The sequence below is a fragment of the Diadema setosum genome, chromosome 7 (assembly GCF_964275005.1).
Source record: "Diadema setosum chromosome 7, eeDiaSeto1, whole genome shotgun sequence".
Taxonomy (NCBI): Eukaryota; Metazoa; Echinodermata; class Echinoidea; order Diadematoida; family Diadematidae; genus Diadema; species Diadema setosum.
Genome location: NC_092691.1, coordinates 9,356,038 through 9,376,952, shown reverse-complemented (window position 1 = coordinate 9,376,952; position 20,915 = coordinate 9,356,038). Strand labels below are relative to the sequence as shown.

The 20,915-nt window shown below is 38.4% G+C and overlaps 1 pseudogene; it reads left to right on the top strand.

Moving 5' to 3' along the window:
• The first annotated feature begins 303 nt into the window (after window positions 1-303).
• Window positions 304-20,409, top strand: LOC140230795 (uncharacterized; annotated as a pseudogene).
• The last annotated feature ends 506 nt before the right edge of the window (window positions 20,410-20,915 follow it).

Genomic DNA, 20,915 nt, shown 5'->3' with positions numbered 1-20,915 from the left:
GTGCAATATTTGTGCATAGCTCGTCCAATATTTCCTTGTATTAACCTCAAGGCCATCCAATATTATATAAATACATGTATCTGATAAATAAAGAGCAAACTGTCTCGGTCCCAAGGATCTCGTTATACTGAGTTTCCACTGTACTAGTATACTGTACACGCAGACACGTCGCCTAGATAGCTAGGTCGACTGCTGAGCCCTAAGACCTAAAACCTGAAACCCGGTTGGCTGGTTGCACCCAACCACTGCACTGGGCAGGCACCAGTGCTGTTCATACACGCATCGCATGCACAATAACTTCGATCAATACGATCCCTCTCTCTTTCATAAAGTTCGCGCTGGACATCTCGTTGCGGCTTGGGCCCCAAAGAGAGTCAGGAATTTAAGACGTCTCTGCAGAGCTGATTAAATGAACATAGTTCTTGATCCTCCAGTTCATCAGAAACGAAACAGAATGGGTGAAGAAGTCGGGTGCGTAGTCAGTATGATCATATTGTCATTTTACTGTGTCATTCGATTGCCGGTCGACCGACCGACCGGCCTAAAAAAAAAAAAAAATATAGGGCCTATATATATACAGGTTCCTTATTTCCAGCACTGAAATGGGTATGTGGGACCACACAAATTTAGCCTGATCTGCACGCACGAGCGGGCGGGCACAGCTCAAGTGGTGGTGATCGTCTGGAACGGAATGTGAATTTCAATTGGTCACTCTGATCAAATAGCTAAGACTAGGAGTAGATATCTAGATTTCTAGTCTGGGCTGTAGCATCTCTTTTTTTTTTTTTTGGGGGGGGGGGGGGGGCTTTCTGAAAATTTATGTGATAAATGTCATTGTCACAAAAACAAGGGTCATATGCCTGGACTGACGCTTTGGCTTTGCTTGCTTGATTCACGATTGATTGAGTGAACTTGACAAGTGTTGCAAACTAATGTTGTGAGTGAATGCAATGCAGTGATGACAAGTGAGACGTGTGATTGAACGTGTTTGATAGTTTGCATAAATTACTGATTAAATGATTGTATTATTTGCCCTGGCCCTAAAGGACAAGGGAAAACCTTGCCATTGTCCCCTCATGTGCACGCCTCAGTGCATTGGAAACATACCAATATCCCAGTTACTTTTTATTTTTAGTTCTGTTTCTAAACCAGATTGATCTCAGATTAGGCAATTAATTTAGGATTGAACTTGTGCTAAATGAGTTGATATGTTGTGTGATTGCAAGAAGAGTTCTTTCGGCTTTTGCATGGGACAGCCACCGCTGCTACCCAAATAAAAAAAAAAAGCTCTTGAACACAGTTGAGCAGAGGGTTTACCGCACCAGTGACGTGCCATTTCCCTTTTTTTTTACCACTGTTTTTTTTTTTTTTTTTTTTTTTTTTTTTTTAAATCTGTGATTGAATTCATAAACTATTTGGAATCGTAAGTTTGATATGGTTTATTTTACCTTCCTTTGCAGTAAAATTTTTGTGGGTGGAGTCAACCGTGACACAACTCCAGGTGAGTCCCATTACTAGAGATATGGTATCATGCTGTGATTTTCAAGACACTGATCAAAATTTTTATGCTGTGTATAAATGTTTTCAGCATCAAGGTGTTTTTTTTTTTTTGTGAATATCAAAATGCAACCCAAGAATTTATATGAATTTGTTCAGAATTGGAGTAATTAAAAGGAAAGTTTGACGACAATTGTACGTTGCTACTGATTTTAAGCACCTGGTTTGGTTCACATTTTTTGTAGCATGTGTCTTGTTCTTATTCTCTTCTATTTCTTTTTTTCCCCTCAAATATTGCTGATTCTCGGGAGAAATATGTTTCCCACTTGTTGTTTTCTGAAGTATTGTGCTGACATGATATTCCCAACTGCAGTTTATCCATGAGATGAGAAAAAAAAATGTTTTTAAAATCAAAATCATTCTGAACATACTTGTGTAAAGTCTTACTGCTTGTTAACTAAACATTTTAATCATCAAATGTATTGTTAGGAATGTGGATGCATTGCATGTGAGTCTGATATTTGACAAGTTGCTTCCATCATAAGAGTACTTGAAATAATTAAACTGAAATCTATTTTACATCGAATTTGTTATTTAATTACAGTGTAGTGAACAGTATTTTGCTTTTTTTTGTGTGTGTTCTCTTTGTGTAGATGCTTTCCGTGCATTCTTTGAGCAGTATGGAGCCATAGCTGACATTGTCCTCATGATGGATAGAGACACGCGGAAGAACAAAGGCTATGGCTTTGTCAAATACAATGACCCAAGCTGCGTTGACGCCATTCTGGAGAAGAAGGGCACCCAAAAGCTTGATGGCAATATGGTATTCTGCCAAACTTTATTATGCTGTATTCTTGTGATAATGCATTGGAGGTTCATTCACACCCCCCCCCCCCAAAAAAAAGTGTTTAGAATCAATGTGTGATGTATCATTCAAAAAGCAGCAATTAATTTGCATGGATGGTGATACACATAGAAAAAAACAACACACCACTGTTTCATTATTGCAGTCTACAATGTATGTTGCAATGCATAATAAAAGCATCTTGATTTAACCCTAAAGGGGCCGCGCTTTTTTGGCTATGCTCAGGCCGGGGGGGGGGGGGGGGGGGTGGATTCCGCCGCCCCCCCCGAGATCTCGGCCATTGGTGGCGCGATCGCGATGAAATTTTGCATGCGTGAGACCTGCGTCATAATCTACAAGATTGTGTCATAAGATTTTTTGAAACAATAAATTTCTAATTTTAATTGATTAATTATGCAAATTAAGCTCAAGATCATATTTTAGCCTAATTAAAAGCATTGAGAGTCTAATTTTTGGTCTGTAAATCTGTTGCAGCATATTTAACAATTGTACATCACAAAAACTTCCAAAATTCATTTCAATTCTTATGTATTTTATTGTTTTCAGAATTTCTTATGTATTTCCTTGTTTTTCAACTTTTGTTTTTTCTTTTTTTCTTTCATTAGAAATTGTCACTGACCACTTTTCTACCATAATTTGCACAAAACTAATCAATGAAAGTGATTAATTGTAAAAATAATCAGGTTTTTATGACTTTCACGACAGAGCACTGTTTTCCATAGGAAATTTACACAAAATCACAAAATTGTGCCCGTTTTGGGGCGACATTCCGTTACAAAAATGGGCGTGGCTTCGCAAAAGTACGCGCGGACGTCAAAAATTTGGTCTCAAAGTTGCGCGAGACTTGAACAAACAAAGTCAAGAAGCCTCGCGACGAGGCCTTCTCGCATAACAGAATTATAGCGCGAAATGTCGAGGGGGGGGGCGATTCCGCCCCCCCCCCCCCCCCCCCCCCCGGCCTTTTAGGGTTAAAGAGATTTAACAAAAGTGTGTGGGGTTTTACTGTGGTCATTTAGCATGCACAATTTGGGAATTTACAGGACTATGCATGCCTCCAAGTGATTATTTTTGTTTTGAGAATAACATTTTATTAGATTGAATTTTTGTCATCATGATCCAAAAACTTATAATTCTTTGATGTGAATAGACCTAAGGCAGGGTTTAATGAACTCTTGTCACTTTGATCGTTTGTCTGTTTGCAGTGCCATATTTATATTACAAAGTCTAAACATCATTCTGTAAATAACTTCAAATGATGCCATAAAAGTTGTATTGTTGTTTGTAATTTGAGAGCATTAGTGACAAGATTGATGGCTATTTGATGTACTGTGGTTTGGTCTTTTGTTACATGACACCGAAGGTCTGAAAACACTGACATGCACTTTGACAAGGTGAAACAGAATACAGAAGGTGATCAATTTGTAAATCACATCAGATGACCTTGTAGCAGAGTTACAACTTACAACCATGTCTGTGAAGATACAATTACAATTTTTCTGAGGATGTCATGTACATGTACCTGTATATGTGATCAGCTGTCAAAAATGCACAAAATATTTTGGTTGGTTGTTTTGATTTGTTTTCTGCTGGTGCCAGCTTGACTGCAAGCCCTGCAATGCAAGAGGGACAAAGCCGAGAGGAGATGACCAGCGAACCAAGAAGATCTTCGTCGGTGGGATCTCCCAGCAGGCTGAAAGGCAGGATCTGTATGAAGCCTTCAGTCAGCATGGCAAGGCAAGTTTCTTCATGGTGTTTCTGTAAAGCAGGAAATGTTTGCCAGCATGAAATTTTTGCAAATTGGAGCCAACAGCCCTTACAATGTAAATAAGAACTTTTGCCTGCATTGTAATTTCACAAACCTGGCATCAACAAAATTTCCAAAATTAAAATGCATGTGAACATTTCTTGTTTGACAGTACCGGTATTCTGTTTGATGTACTATGTATTTGCACCTCTGGCCAAGTGGATGTTCTTGGCAGATGTGCAGTACTGTATATTGCTCAACTTTGGTTCCTGCATGAACAGCAAAGGCAAGACTTTTTTTTTTTTTTTTTTTAAAAAAAGAGGTTTTTCTCTTTATGCGTAAGCAGTAGAAACAATTCTTCATTTTGAGAGGATGAAGTGCTAAGTTAGTATGCGAAGACTGATGTTCTGGTTTGGGAACAATTGTGTGCTGTGAGCAAGATGAGATATACATGCAGGTCTGCTGAAGTGCTGCATGCTGAAAGTCATAAATTTTGCATATTCACATGAACTTATATCGTCGACTTCTTTCTTATAACCCCCTTTTTATCAGTATTTGTAGAAAGCATATGACATGGGTATGTGCATTGCAGTCTGGTGTAAAGACGTGAACTTGGTGCATTAAGAGTTTAGTTGGACAGCACACATCTTTGATTTGTGAAGTGGTGTATATGCTCTTGCCCCGTTCTTGTTAACAGATCCTGTTTTTGTGTTTATGTGTGCTTTGTCTTAATTGCAGGTGGAGGATGTGCATATCATGATTGATGATGCAACTGGAAAACATAGAGGTAAGTCATCAGAACTGTCTCCCAAAGTCTGTGACAAGTGATAACAGTAACTAGTTAATTCACTTTGAATATTTTTGCGTGCAGATAGAGCCTCTTTTAGACTGATAATTGGTGTAAAAATGTTGTATGCCAAATGAGCAGCATTCTTCACAGATGGCAGAAATGGGAAAGTTGATGCATTCAGTAATCAAGTGAGGACCTGTACCTTGTGCATTATCCATGTGACCAGGTGCATTTGTGCACAATGTATCGTATAATCTAGCTTACCATATTGGTATTTATAGCAATCAGTAGGTAATCTATGCAGTCATGGAATCACATACCATGCATGTATACAGTTCCTTTAATGAACTAGTACATGGCAAAAAAGTAACATTCCACTCATGATGCTGCATAAGGGTGTTCTGTTTGTGTATAAAGAGCAGTGTTATGTCTCTACCTTAAATGGTTATGAAACATGGTTTGGCTACATGAGTTATCGTGTGTGACATTTTAAGAGGCATGGATTACACGAGAATGCAGTGTTATATAATTTGGCAACAGAATTAGCCAGTGAACAGGCTTCAGGTTACGCATTGCCATCAGAGTGGCCAAGGAAGAAAACGCTTTGCACAATTCTACACTTTTTCTCTGAGCCATCACACTGTTCTTGCATATATATGCCGAGAAACCCTTTTCCTCAACATGGTGTTGGGAATGACAGAAGAGACGACAATGAAAGATAACAAAAGAGAACGAAGAGCAGAATTGACTATGTTGAATGCCTACCACTTGAGATGGATGCACGTTGGAAGTTCACCATGTTTTACAATGAATGCTTACATGTAAGTCGTACTGTTATTTTAATAACTGAATGTATTTTCTCCCTCTTTAGTGTTTCATTTTTTTGTTTCCATGTAGGTATTTCCTGAGTAAGCAATAAGGCTGTCACAGTGCAATGGCTAGTCCCTCTAACCTGTAAAATTACTAGAAAGAAAGAAAGGAGTATTATTTATATCATAATTAAACTCAAGATTAAGACACAATTTGTTTTCAAAACACTTTATTTTTATTTGACTTTGTATTCAAGGAGACAATGGATTTTTTTTTTTTGTATGAAATATTCTGACTGCAGTTTTAAACAAATCAGCACCCCCCTTGTTTGTTTGAATGTGTATGCTTAAATTTTAAGTTCTACATTTTCAAGCAATTGTACAGAACTGCAGATTAAAGTTTCACAGACACTCGCTCTAATAAGTACAGGAGTCGGCCCTTAGCAGGCAACCTTCAAAGTTAGATGATGTAAAAATTTTGTTCAGTTTGTTTTACAAGGGACTAGCATTCACTGTGGCACCATAGCCTATCTTACCAGTAAGATTTATTACTTGTACGTACTGTGGAATGGCATGTATCTACCTACCTACCCGTACCGTACCTGTGTATCTAGGCTTCGGCTTTGTGACGTTCGCTAGTGAAGATGACGTGGAGAATTGGTCAAAATGCATTATCTGGACCTGAAGGGGAAATCGGTAGAGTTCTAAGTCATTATCTTAATCTTTCTTCTTTTTTTTTTTCTTTGTTCTTGCTGGGTGTGTGAGAGAGTGTTCTTGATATAATACAAACACAAGAACTTTGTCATAGAGCATGGCTACAGATTCAAACTTTTTTTCTTTTTTTTTAACCACAAGTTTTAAGGATTTCTCGGTTGGTAATAAGGAAAGCATATAAATTCATACATGTTTTCGACTTTGCAAGTTATAGTATTTTTACAGATACAAAAGAAGTAATCATGTGTCGTAATCATTCAAATTAAACATTGAAAGAATTTGATACATACGTTTTGTAATGATTCCTATCAAAATTATTCTAATTAGATGTGATAACTGTCATGTTGATGTTACATGACAAATCTTCAGAATAAAGAGTGCTTTCCTGTAAGTTGAAGTAAGAGGTATTAAACAAGTGAAATAAAGTATTATTTGATCAACACATCTGAACAAAATTGATGAGTGTGTGTGTGTGAATGTTTTTGTGTAAAAATTCAATATAAGCTCATTTTCACATTGGGCCGCTAATGTTTTGAATAAGTTAAAGTACTTGGAGCACTACGTAAGCAGGAAATGTACTTTCTATCTGTACACTTACTTTTATTAAGATACTTACAGTGTACTTAAAGTGTACATACATGCGTAAGAATATGTACGTACCGTAATTTTTAAGCAGCAATAGGCTTGCTTTCTATCGTCTGAGTGTAGTCATATTACACATGAGGCTGTTGAATATGAGGTATCTATTAAAACATTGTTTTGAAATGAGTAATTTTATCCACAATGTATTACGTCTTATGCTCCCATTTAGAAATCATCCTTTGACGTTGTGGTATTACAGTAACTTATTGATTCAATGGAATAAGTAAATTTTGTTGTTATATATTGGGTAAGAGTTAAGTATTTAAACAAATTCATGCATATATTGCAAACTTGACAGTGAAAAGTACATGTACAATAATTTGTACTAAGTTATATGCTCAGCATGCTCCAAGTAGTTTAATTTATTTTAGGAGTGTTTGCTTTTTCTCATTTCATCCCAATGGAAACTATGAAGCTCTGAAGACAAAGTGGAGACAATCTTATTGGAGCCTGTGATTTCACTGATTCTGCATGAGGCTCCTTGTCAAAAGAAAGAAATTCTATCAAAACCGAAAAAAAAAAATAAAAATGAATATGTCTTCTTGTAACACACCAGACATGTCACTAAAGGCACTTTGGTATCTTTGCATTTTCAGTGGGCTAATGTTAGCAATCTTCCATTGGTGTGTTGCAGTATGGCTTGAACATATTCACCAAGCTTTACCTCTCCTGACAGTGCACAGAGTTTTTCAACAACCTTTATCTTTGCCAAGTTTTTTATGCTATTGGTCAGCTTGAAATTGTTACCCCAAGCAAAGTGATGTGCATATTGGATTGCAAAGCTTTGTAGCAGAGCTTCATAGTGCAAAACTAGAGGATAATTTGTAACCATCTGAGCAATCATTGCACATTGAATCAAGTACTTACTAACCACTCTTTCTGTCCTTTCAGTAATCATATTATTTCCAAATCCTTAACACAGCAATTAAATGAGTTGTTTTTTATTCATAATTCATTCTCAAATAAATGTAGTATCAATAAAAAAAATATAAAAAAATATTGGTAAGTACAGGGTAACATGACATACACATTTGTAAACTAGTCAGTAACAGATTAAAATGTTGTTAAATTGGAGTTTAAAAGGTGTTCAGTTCATGAATTGTACTGGAAATCAGTTAAATATATTTGACATTACATATTACCCTTTGTTTTTTGTTTTCCATGTTCCAGAGTGAATGGAATTGACACTTAAAATTATTACTTAAAACCGTTTTGTTTTCTATGTTACATATAACATGTCTTTAATTCTGCCTTCCAATATTCTTACTGATCTCTGAAAATCTCTCTGGCAATGACTTACAATGTATCTTCAGTATCCAGGATGATACTTTGGCACCCGTTTCTGCATTCGAACAGTTTCAAGAATATCTGTTTCTTAATATAATGCTACATTTGAAAATGTCCTTGTCATTACACAGCAAGTGCAGCTGAATGTATTTAAGTAATTCTTGTAGCTCCTTGCATTTGGTGGCATTTGATGCCTAAATGAATTTGTCAGACCAATCATTAAACAGTATTTCCCATCTTCCTAGCAGCACAAGTGTTATTTCATAAATCTAAAATTCATCAATGTAAGGAGAGCATGCCATATTCCTATATGATTGATTTCAGCTTATACTGTCCCTGGTGTATAATAATCACTTAATTTAAAATATTTTATTTTCTCTCTTTTGAAAAAAAAAAAAATAAAATGAATGTTGGTATATATGAACAAAATACTTGCGCACAAAAACGTCTGTCTTGTTAATATGAGTGTAGACTGCTGGTGTGCTTACTTCTTGTTTTGATTCTCGATCCTGTGCAGATGGAAATCAAGAAAGCCATGCCAAAGATGAATCGCGGCTTTGGGGGACCCCCAGGGCAAGGCCAGATGGGCGGTCCAATGGGGGGCTTTGGCCCAGGAGGAGGCTGGAACAACCAGGGTGGCCAGCCCGGCTTCAACGATGGCATGGGAGGCTACAATAACCAGTGGAACATGGGTCAGCCCATGGGTGAGGATTATGGTTTGCTGTGCAAATATTAATAGAACCTGTGGCTTAATACTTTGATGATTTGTTTGTCTGTTTGTCTGTGTTTGTGTGTGTGTGTGTGTGTATGTTTGTGTGTCTTTAATTGTGTGAATGTGAGTGTGTCTGTATTTTTAACAGTAACAAAATATGTGTAACCAATGTGTGAATGACAGACATCCAGTGTGGTAGCACTTGGCTAGCCTTGGCAATGGTCAACTTTGAAAGACCAAGCACAAAGTTGGGGGTAATGACGTTTGTTTGCAGAGTGGTACACTGTAAAACCAGAAATTTTCAAGTGCACAAAACTTTTGCAAATTTTGCATGGAGCCAACATTCACAAAGGTAAAATGAATGTGAAAGTGTTTTTTTTTTTTTCTCTCTCTCTCTCTCTCTCTCTCTTTCTCTTTCTGCACAAGGCATTGAATGCCAGTGGCAGTTTGTGATTTCATGCTGTGAATAATTCTGGTTTTACAGTACCTTCTTTGCTAACTTTTAGTTTCTGCATGCAGTGACAGAGATCTAACACTAAAACAGTATGAAAAACCTGTCAATGAGTAGGGCTAATGTGTTGTTGATGATCCTACATATTTGATGTCACAATTAACCTCTTTTGGGACCAAGCACTGACTAACTTGTTTTGGTCGTTGTAACATGCAGTGGGTATGTGAAATGAAAGAGATGAAAATGGGCTGTATGTATTGAAATTCTCTCATTTCCATACATGTAATTTTCAAAGGGCAATTTGGCCAAAGTGGAGGTCAGTTTGGCGGGCAGGGTGGCGGCCAGTATGGCGGGCAAGGTGGTTTCCAGCAGCGAGGGCCACCCCAGCAGAACCAGCAGGGGGGCTATGGCCAGAACTACAACAATGGCTACCGCCAGCAGCAGCAGGGAGGATACGGCCAACAGCAAAGCTATGGCCAGGGCCAGCAGAGCTATGGTAAGCCATCAGCCACAAAAGTCAGTTGTCCACTGTCCAACTGAACTGGAAGAATGTTCCAGGGCATGTAAATGTACATTGTATACATGTGGATTCTGTATTTTGATTAAACAGTGCGCCCACATTCCTTAGCATGACTGCAATTTGTACTCTGTGCTTGTTGCCCCCTTCTCCAGAGTGTTGAAGTTAGTGTATAAAGGGCACACATCTGCTTTTGTTGAAGGAAATGGTAAATGTGCCTATTGGATCTGCCTTAAGAAATTGATGTTTTTCACATATAGTCATCTACCCAGTGACCACATGAAGAATTTTAGCTAGATTATAACTGACCCACATGTAGTTATGTTATGAATGAAGAGAAAACTGATATACTATGTTTTGTGTGTGCTTGTTTTTGTGTGCCCATGCATGTTAAAGGTTGAACATAATGCCAAGGTGCTTGCATGAATACTCCTGTTGAGATAGTGATATCTTATAGCATTGGGGGGGGGGGGGGGAGGCAAAATATATTTTCCTGTGAACAGTAGGGTGTCAGAAGATTGAGTTTTACATGCTTTATTCTGCCAGTACATCTGGGCCTTTTGCCCACTAGGTATGAACACGGTGGCAAGTTCATTTATTGTTTGTTAGTTTTATGTATGTATTCTTAGTAAGATATTTTCTTGGAAATACACGTAGATTGTTCAGTGCTTCCTTGTTGTCATTGTCTGAAGTGAACGTAGAATATTGCCTGCTAAGTCAAGACAGTAAATTTGCATGTGGTTTGGAAATGGTCAGTTGCGAGCATCGTCATGGGTGTGGCACTAGCTCGATTTTTTAGTTGTAGGATATATTGTAATATGTTGCAAAGAAAGACTTGTGTGTTTGAAAAGTTGGAGATGCTGTCTGTGACTGTACAAGTGTGTCACCCAACACCAATGTCTGTACCTTGCAGGAAAGCCCAGTGCAGCTGGTGATGGAGGCAAAAGCTCTCGCTATGGTAACCAGAGTTTGATGGTAGACAGAGCCTTACTCAGACAGCCAGTGTCATGTGAGGGGGGGAAAAGCCAGTTCGTAGTAGCAACAATATACCCACGACCAGACAAGGATTACTAGTATACAAATGATGCACAGGATAGAGTGCGTTAGTGGAGGCGTAGCGCACTCGAGGGTATTTACAATTGTGAAACATGCACGAGGCGAAGCCGAGTGCATGTTGCACTACATTGTAAATACCTGAGAGTGAGCTGCGTCTCCACTAACGGCACGAAATAATCCTGTGCATCATTTGTTTTATAAAATGGGTCGAAAACTAACAACATTTTTCACGTACCTTTGTGGATCAAGATGTCCGAAGATGTTCGTTCCAAACATGTCGCACTCGGAAATCCCGCACATATAAGTACTGTACGTATAAGAGTATACGTACGCCACACATGTTATGCACACAAGAAAGGCCGGCCGGCAGCCCGAACTAGAAGTTGTTTACAGGATTGACAGCGCGTATAGTAGCGCGCGACGCACTTGTAACAACTGATTGAGTGCGCACTGCTAGTGCAAACATTGTGACGTCGGCCGTGAATGTTAGTGAGAAATTAATACAAGCACACGTGACTCATTTCAGCGCTTCCAATTGGCTACATTCTTGAACCCATTTTATAAAAACAAAATAACTGTCGATTGCTTTGATGGAAATTATAAATGTCAAATTTAACTGTCATTGCATGTGCTTGAATCACACTTGTCTAAAAGATAGGCTACAATTTTAATTAAATGACCCCCGTAGCTTCAGAAAGAACTTTTCTTTATGATAATGAGGATAGTCTTTCAGTCTGCTTTTATTTGTGTGAGAAGATAATGCTTTTCCAACTACAATCTGGCTTTCATGACATACCGTGGGTGGTTTTTGCTGAGAAAACCCCCCCCCCAAAAAAAAAACAAAACAAAACAAAACAAGTGAAAGCAATGTAACAGAAGAATGGAGAGCATGAAATAAAAGGGAAATGGACTTGTCTTATGCACATCCTCCAAGGAAACATTTCCATGGCAGGGTTTTCCGGTTGTTGTTGTGGGAGGATGTCATTTACTGTGTTAAATCTGTCCTGTTCCTTTCATATATCTCCTGATTGCCACCTCAATCAGATTAAGAAAAAAAAAAAAAAAGCAGTATGTTACAAGTGTTGTTCACAGCTTCATATATTATCTGATCCATGAATGTTGTGTGGATTGATATGCTCGTGTGAATCTTCAAGGTGAATTACAGTTTTATAATTAAACCAGTCAGACTCATTTCTGTTGAAATTGGAATAACTTAGATCACGATTCATCCATGTACAGTTTTTATTTGTCAAGGTTATCTCATAAGAGACAAAAAACTATGTTTTAGTATGTCACCACAAACTTAATACTCTATTAGAAATAAGGCATGAAAAGGGATTCTTACTGACCATTCTTGTTATAGGGCTATTTCAGTCATTACCATTCAAGTAAAATGAACAATATCACAAAGCTGTCTGAGAAGGCCCAGTATTGTATCATCATCATTTTATTTCATTGAAGGTACTCCATACATATCCCGACTAATCTCCCATTGTTTTGTCGTGATTACACCATTGTTGAACTAACACCTTCACTTTTGGGCGGGGTTTTCTTTTGAGTTGTTGTTGTTTTTTTCTGTCATTTTGAATTACTAGTATCCTGCAGTAGCAGGACATGTACAACCTGTAGCTACTAGTACATTGTATGTTGATCTAGCATGATTTGCAGTCATTCTGTACTCCACAGGCCCTCTTCACTGCCATGGAGTTTTCTTCTAATACTAGTATTGCATGCTTTGGCCGTGTTGCTTCTGATCGTAGTTTTATCTTCACGATTGGCACTGTTTTTGTATGACAACTGATTCGATGAGAAATCTGTTTATGCATATTCTTCTTTTTTTCTTAGTGCTCCACTCAAAGGATTTGCTTCATATCTGTAGTCCATGAAGGAAATATATTGTGGACCAACAAACTAATATAAACGATTGATTTGCTGATTTTGCGGGATGTAAAACCAAATTATTACAGTCATGTTGTTCTTTCTTAACAACAAAAAGTGCTGAGAATTCACTCCTGTGGTCACACAAGAGGTTAACTTCAGAAGATCAGGAAAATTTGATACCTTGCCATTCCATTCATATCAAAACTGAATTATCCAGCCCATGTGGGTAGACATACACTGTAAATACATGCAATTCCATTCATATCAAACTGAATTATCCAGCCCATGTGGGTAGACATACACTGTAAATACATGCATTTGTAAGCATGGAGCACTCGCACTTTACCATGAAAATAGTGATAATAATGATTGTACAGTAATGACAATAATTGTACGGTCTTACTGTATTTATTTGGAGGAGCTTCTCCAGTATAAGCACTAGTCTTAGAATAAGGCTCCATACATTAATTGTGTACGCCAGCATTTCCAATGTGTTTTTGAATTCCTAAATTGTCACATTTGGTCTTTGAAATCTAACTTGCATTTGTGATTATTGTGAAGATTAAATATTAAGATGCGAATTTGTATGGACATTCCAAACAACTTGTGGGCAATTTCCTGTTTTTATTAGAATCCACTACTCTTGTTTGTTTTTCCAGACAAAATAAGCATGGGGTAGGCTTATTCCCTTATAAAAATGGAACACAGACTGCCCATAATAACAATTGATAACATTCAGCCATTCTTTTTTTCGCTTTATGATAAAAAAGTCTGAGGTGCAGTCAGACTGCATTGCTTCAGACTGCGTTGTCTCCATACCATGCTCAGAAGAGTTGTTTGATTTGAACATGAAGAAAAAGAAAAGGGGGGGGGGGGGCAAATACGCACTAGTGTACTCAGTACTCAGTAATTGGCATTGATCAGAGATATGGTGGAAGGCCTGCAGCAACTTTGTTCATACTTGTTCTTGTTATTGCTTCCACAGGGACCCAGGGCTATGGAAGCTATGGGAACTATGGCCAGGGACAACAGGATCCGTATGGACAGCAAAGTCAGCAGCAACAGTATGGTAACCCTGGTGAGTGACCAATGGCATGCCATGCCTGCTTTCGTGTGTTTGTTCAGTGTGTGTTAATGTCAGTGTGTGGTGTTTGTGTGTGTGTTTATGTAATTGTGTGTTTAGTGGTATGCTATGTGTGTGTGTTTATGTTAGTTTGTGTAACTATTTGACGAGTCACATGCATGTGTGCACTTGTGTGTATGTATTTGTTGGTGTGTTGGTGTGTGTCTGCATGACTGTGTGTGTGTGTGTGTGTGTAATTGTGATTGGTGGTATATGTCGTGTGTGTGTTCAATGTGTGATTTGTGTGGTGTGTGTGTGCATGTATGTTTAATTTTGTGGTTTGTGGATGTGAGTGTGCATTAGGTTTGTTTAATGTGTGGTTTATGGATGTGTCTATATTTGTGTGCATGTGAGAGTGCATTTGTATAGGTGTCTTCATTCTCTTGTGAATTTCAACAACAAAGTAACTGTTTGCAACTGTTTGAGGATAGTGAGTTCATTTAGTATGCAATGCAACAATGACAAGCTTTATTGGGGGGGGGGGGGTGGGCTGGATAACCTAGTATGTTCCGTAAGGCTTGCAAAGGGATTGAAGCACAATTCCACCCCCCCCCCCCCCAAAAAAAAACAAAACAAAACAAAACAAAACAAAACAAACAAACAAAAACAAACAAAAACAAAACCCCAGTGATAATAATAACAACAATGACACAAACCAAATATGCAGGAATTTGTGATTCAGTTCAAGTGATTGGAATATGGCATGAAGGAGAAGAATGACCTGCATTCTTGCATTTGTGATGAAATCCAGGCCAGCATTTTCCTGTTAGTGGAACAAGAAATCATGAAAAATGTGATTGCTCATTCAAGCCCAAAATATGAAAGAGGAGGGACCTTCTGTCCTGTTTGGAATTTAAATGCATAGAACTATTTTTCTAAAAACATTAGTATCTGGACAGTAGCACTAGTACCAAAGGAATGCAGCCCAAGTTTTCCATCCTGTAAGGACTTAATTTAGGGAGCTACAAACCTTCTTGCTCATTGCCTGGAGCAACGAACCAAGGAGGTTTAAGAGATGGAGTTCCAACTGGCTGTAATTATTCAAACAGTTGTCACTACTCTATTGATGTACAAAAGAATTCCACAGGTGCATCTGTGCCTTTGGTGGCGGGGTTTGATGCCGCCGTCTTGCTGAGCAATCTGAAGATTCATTTTGAACATTAACTTAATGTTGGCTATATTTTGCTTGTTTATCTATTAAATGAAACGAAATCTCACTTAATGATAAAGCTCATTAAACAAGGTCAATCCCTTCAAGAAATATGTGCAAAAGTGTAAATCAGAACTGTATCATGTGAAAGTGTCTAAAACTGTGCCCTCCCGAAAAGCCGGTTTTATCACTTTTCCAGTTAATTCCTCCAAATAAAACTGATATGGAATAATCTTCGAGTATAATTCTATATTAATAGATATATCAGATTAGTGGCCAGGCACGGCCAGTCGAGTAATTTTCATTTTTATTTCATCATTTTTTGCGCAACTTCTATTCGCACATCCCCGTGTCTTTACCATCATATACCACCTATCTTTTATAAGTACGGAGGGCGAAAAGAATTTACCATCACAAAGACGTATTTTCGTTAGAAAGTGGCTGATGATTATGCAATGAGACATGAGTCAATTGTCTTCCTATCTGCGCAGCAGATCCAGTTTGCCACATGCTTCAAATACTTTCGAGTGGCGGCATCGAACTTGACTTCAAAGGAAATACGACAGTTGTGACTCCATTCTCTTGAACCTCCTTGAGCGAACACTCACTGTTGTGCGAGTATTGTAGATTCAATCTATGCCCATTTGGCATTTGCCTGCACAAGGTTTTGGACCCTTGCCCTGATGCCTGTTCAGGCAAGTGGGAGATATACAGTGCACTTTCGTTATAACGAACATGGTTATAATGAAATTCTGGGTACCACAACGAATAAAAATTCAGGCCACAATGTTATCGGCTCTATGTATTTTTATTGTATGTTTGTTCGGTTATAACGAAATTTCGATAAAACGAAAGAAAACTGCTGGTCTCAAGGACTTTGTTGTAACGGGAGTCCACTGTACTGTTTGTAGTGCCCAAAATGATGTACATCTAGTAAAACTGAGTCCGTGTAGTCAATGATGAATTTGCGATTAGACTGAAGCAACCACTTTTGTTCCATGTCTTTGTCGTAGGTTCCATGGGTAACTATCCCCAGGAGGCTTCAACCTATGGGCCGCAACGCGTGAACCTACAACCAGCAGGGCTACAATCAAGGTCAGTTCCTCTTTTGATTTATCTTTTTTTTTTCTTCTTCATGGATGCTCTTTGCAGTGTTGGAAGAGCCTTACCATTCTCTCACCAATTCTCTGTGCTCCAGTGGTGCCAATGGCACCATTCTTTCACCAATTCTCTGTGCTCCCGTGGTGCCAGTGGCACCATTCTTTCACCAATTCTCTGTGCTCCAGTGGTGCCAGTGGCACCATTCTTTCACCATTTCTCTGTGCTCCAGTGGTGCCAGTGGCACCATTCTTTCACCAATTCTCTGTGCTCCAGTGGTGCCAGTGGCACCGTTCTTTCACCAATTCTCTGTGCTCCCGTGGTGCCAGTGGCACCATTCTTTCACCAATTTTCTGTGCTCCAGTGCTGCCAGTCGCACCATTCTCTCATCAATTCTCTGTGCTCCAGTGGTGCCAGTGACACCATTCTTTCACCAGTTTTTCTGTGCTCCAGTGGTGCCAGTGGCACCATTCTCTCACCAATTCTCTGTGCTCCAGTGGTGCCAGTGGCACCATTCTTTAACCAATTCTCTATGCTCCAGTGGTGCTAGTGGCACCATTCCCTCACCAATTCTCTGTGCTCCAGTGGTGCCACTGGCACCATTCTCTCACCAATTCTCTGTGCTCCAGTGGCTCATGTGTTTTGAGATACAGTAACCAAATATGACAGTGTATGTTGACTTTATACTTGTTAAGTTCTGCAGAGCAAAAAGCTCAGTGAGATATCTTCATTGAATTTTTATCCTCTGTCCATTGTGTGTGGTCTGTTGTTCATCATACTTGGGTAAACTTTTACTCATATTTGCTTTTGTCTTATAATGCCTGTGCTCCCATTATAACAAAACAATAGAGGAACTATTCTAGGATAGGGGATTCAAAATTGTTTATCCGCTTCAGGTAGCCCCCATGGGGGCACATGATTGTGCCCTAAAGCCCCAAAATGTTTTAATTTCGGAGATTTTATTTTCCAGATCCAGAAGTAGTACAGCCAAGTCATATCGCAGTTAGATACTCGTAGAGGTGAGAAAATAAGATTATCATATAGACTTAGGGGCATAGGTTTTTCAAAATGGATGCTTACAGGATTTAGCATGTTTAGGTAGACCCAGGGATTAGAACTGACATTTTCATCATGATAAGATTTTCACCGAACTTGGCAAGATTCATTCTTAGGGGTAAGGGAAACAAGGGAATTCAGCTTCTTCAGGTGGCCCTGTGAGGGTCGAGGGCCAGGGCACCAGGGGCAGTGCACCAGGGACAAATTTGTGTCAATTCAAATAAAATATTTCTTCTTTTTTCCCCCCGTGCCCATCCCCTTTTTTGTTTTGTTGTTGCTGTTTTGTTTTTAGGTTTTGTGTGTGTGTGTGTGTTTGTTTGTTTTAAAGAGGGGTTTGGGAGGGATCCAGGAGACACAGCAAAGTTTACAGGGTCTAGGTGACTGCCAAAAGTGTCAAGTTGTTCATTAGAGTGGTAGTGACCCCCACAGAGGGAACAGTGTTTTTGAGATGGCAAACTACTGAAAAGCAGAGGAGAAAAAAAAAAATATGATAAGAAATGATCTACAGTATGTGATTATGGCTCAGAAGGCATCATCCTGGGTTGGTAATTGATTTGATTTGTGCAGCATATGTCCTACATTGTGGCCCAGAAGCAGGGCCTAGTGAAATGTCTCAGAGGTCCCAACCACTGATATTATATAGGTAACATCTTCTCAAGATTTTGACAAGGCATCACATCTAGGGTCATTTTCCATGTCGCTTATCGTCTCAGATGAAACAATACTTTCTCATACTGAATTTCCAATTTCAGGAAATAAAGTCATCAAGAATTTGATGGCCCATTTGTTTCTTTAGATGAACTTAATGTCAGGTGGAATAATTTTATGGTGTTTTATGTGTTTGTTTTTGTTGACAGCAGGAGGGTTTGGTGGTGACATGTCCGGCCACCAGTACAACCAGGCCGCCCAGCAACAACCCCAGCAGCAACCACAGCAACAACAGCAGCAAGGCTACGGACAGGCAGATGGGAGCCAGGACATGTACGGCGGCAACAACTATGGCAGAGGCAACATGGGCAACTCGCAGTCGCAGGCATTCCATCCGTACCGGCGGTTTGGGGGCAGCCAAGTTCAGTAATCACCCTCTTTGAGTCGGGAACAGAGATAATCAATACCTAATGAAATTAGATAAGAGTAATGCTAATGAGAGGATTTTTTTTCCAAAATTTAACCCCCTCCCCTTTCCTTCTTTAAATAGGGTAAACTTTGCCAATTTTCTGATTTGCCTCCCGTTTTTTTTTTTTTTTTTTTTAGCAAGATAAATGGTGACAAAATATGCATTGATTCAGAGAAAAAAGTTTTATTCACACACCATTGCGCGTGGTGTTAGACCAACCTTATTCATTTTCTTTATAAAGGAGACCATCATAAAGAGATGTAGACAAATTATGTCCTGTCATTGATATGTAATTAAGTTTAGTGCCGTTACTTTCAAACAGATACTTTTGTGGTCCCAATCATGTCAACTTGCCCCCTCTTTTCATTGCACGTTTTTACCTTTATGACTATATTTCTCAGCTACATTTGTTTCTCTGTTTTGATCCTTAGCAGACAGTGAATGTGATGCAGACTTGTGTAATTTCTCCCTTTCCATATCTCACTGTATGGTTTGTTTAGAAGAAGTGGGTATTATATACATGATTACTTTGCTTCAGGTTGTTTAGTATATCATCATGCTGCCCTGGTATGTTTACTTGGTTAAAGTGATTCGAATCAAAGCACATTTATATTACATGTACTGTGAACAGATTGGAACTTGAGTCAATTCTTAGTTCCTTCAGTCCTGTAAGGATATTTGTTCTTCCATAAACTGACTTTTTTGTTCCTCCCATGTGCAATGAATGACACATATTTGAATAGTTTTGCATATAAAGATACCATCTTGTTTTGTTTTGGGTATAATTATTATTTTTCTTTATTTTTTCAGTGGAACCCCAGTGCTGATATACATGCTGTGCTGGTGCTCATTTATACAATTTCATGTTGTGGGAATATTGAGACTGTTAATTAAGAATGTTTAATCTTATTGTGCACAAGATAGTTACATACAGTTTGTAAACAATTGCGTACATCTACAGTGATGGATATAATATGTTCTATCTGCCAAGAGAGATTTCCTATCCATTTCATATTTATAGTGACCTCTGAAATAAGGTCAAAGAACAGCAGGAGACATCACTTGAAACCTCTCTTGCCACTTTTATGTGTGTGAGATTAGAATATTTCACGTTAGATGCCATAACTGCTCATATAAAAGTAATCACAATTTAAGCCAAAGTATTTTTTTTTTAATTATCGCCTGTTAAGTACACAATATTTAATGGTATGTGAACGTGATAACAAAATGGTATTTCGAGAATGCATGTAAATAGTTCCAACAGCATTTGCATGTATGTGTAGCATAAACCATTAAAATGGCTTTAGCAGCATGACTTGATCCAGCTGAATGTACATTTTTTTTTTATCATGTTACCTCAGCATGCTCGACACAATTTCCGCATCATTCAAAAGTTGATCTTATTTATGTCGAAGAAAGTATATACGATGTTCTTGTACATAAAAATATCTAGTGGTATTTTGGATATGGACTTATTTTAGTTATCTACAGTTAATTGATATGAGCCACATTTCTCTGGGGAAATGAAATTCCTCTTCAGTTGATGTTTGAGGCTGATGAAATTCAGCATTGTTGATAAAGTACTGTCATTTTTATATAAACTCTGAGGCATAACTGTTCTGTCATATGATAAATACAAAACCATGCGCTGTGTAAATTTGAAAATTCAGATACATTTGATGGACGTTTTCTTTGTGCCTGATAACCGACGTTTGTACAATCATTACAACATTGTATCTTGTATTCAGTTAGCAGCAACCTGTGCAGGGCAGTGTGTCTCTGACTGAAAGGCAGCTAGTTATGTTCATTTTACTGATTGCCTTAAACATTCACATCCGATTAATTGTTACTGTTCACTTTTTCGAAGGAGACCCATTAAATTTCCATGTTTTTAAAGTTGCGACCAAAATTTGTGAAGTTGGCTCCTTGCTGTGGCACTTTTTGGAGTTTTGACTGGTGGGTTTGTAGATGCATGGTGTGGTGGTGTGTACCATTTTTAATCTGCCAGAAACCACAGGCCCACTCAACTAGGACTGCAGACAGTATCAAGACTGCCGCAGATTTCAGTCAAATGCAGGCTTACAGAATATGTTGACCACTTTACGTAGTGGCCCATTCAGACAAGTTTGGAAAGATACCAAGTACATGTACAAATGTACTTGGTACAGTGCACTCCCGTTATAAATATAGAACATGGATATAATGAAATGCTGGTTACAACGAAGTAAAAATTCATGCCAAAGCATTATCAGCTCTATGTATTTTTATTGTTTATTTGTTTGTTTATAACAAAATTTCAATATAACTGCCAGTCCTGAGGACTTCGTTATAATGGGAGTCCACTGTATATTGCAAGCAGGCAATTTACGTCAATCTACATACACTTGAAAGAAATGTATCGTGTAT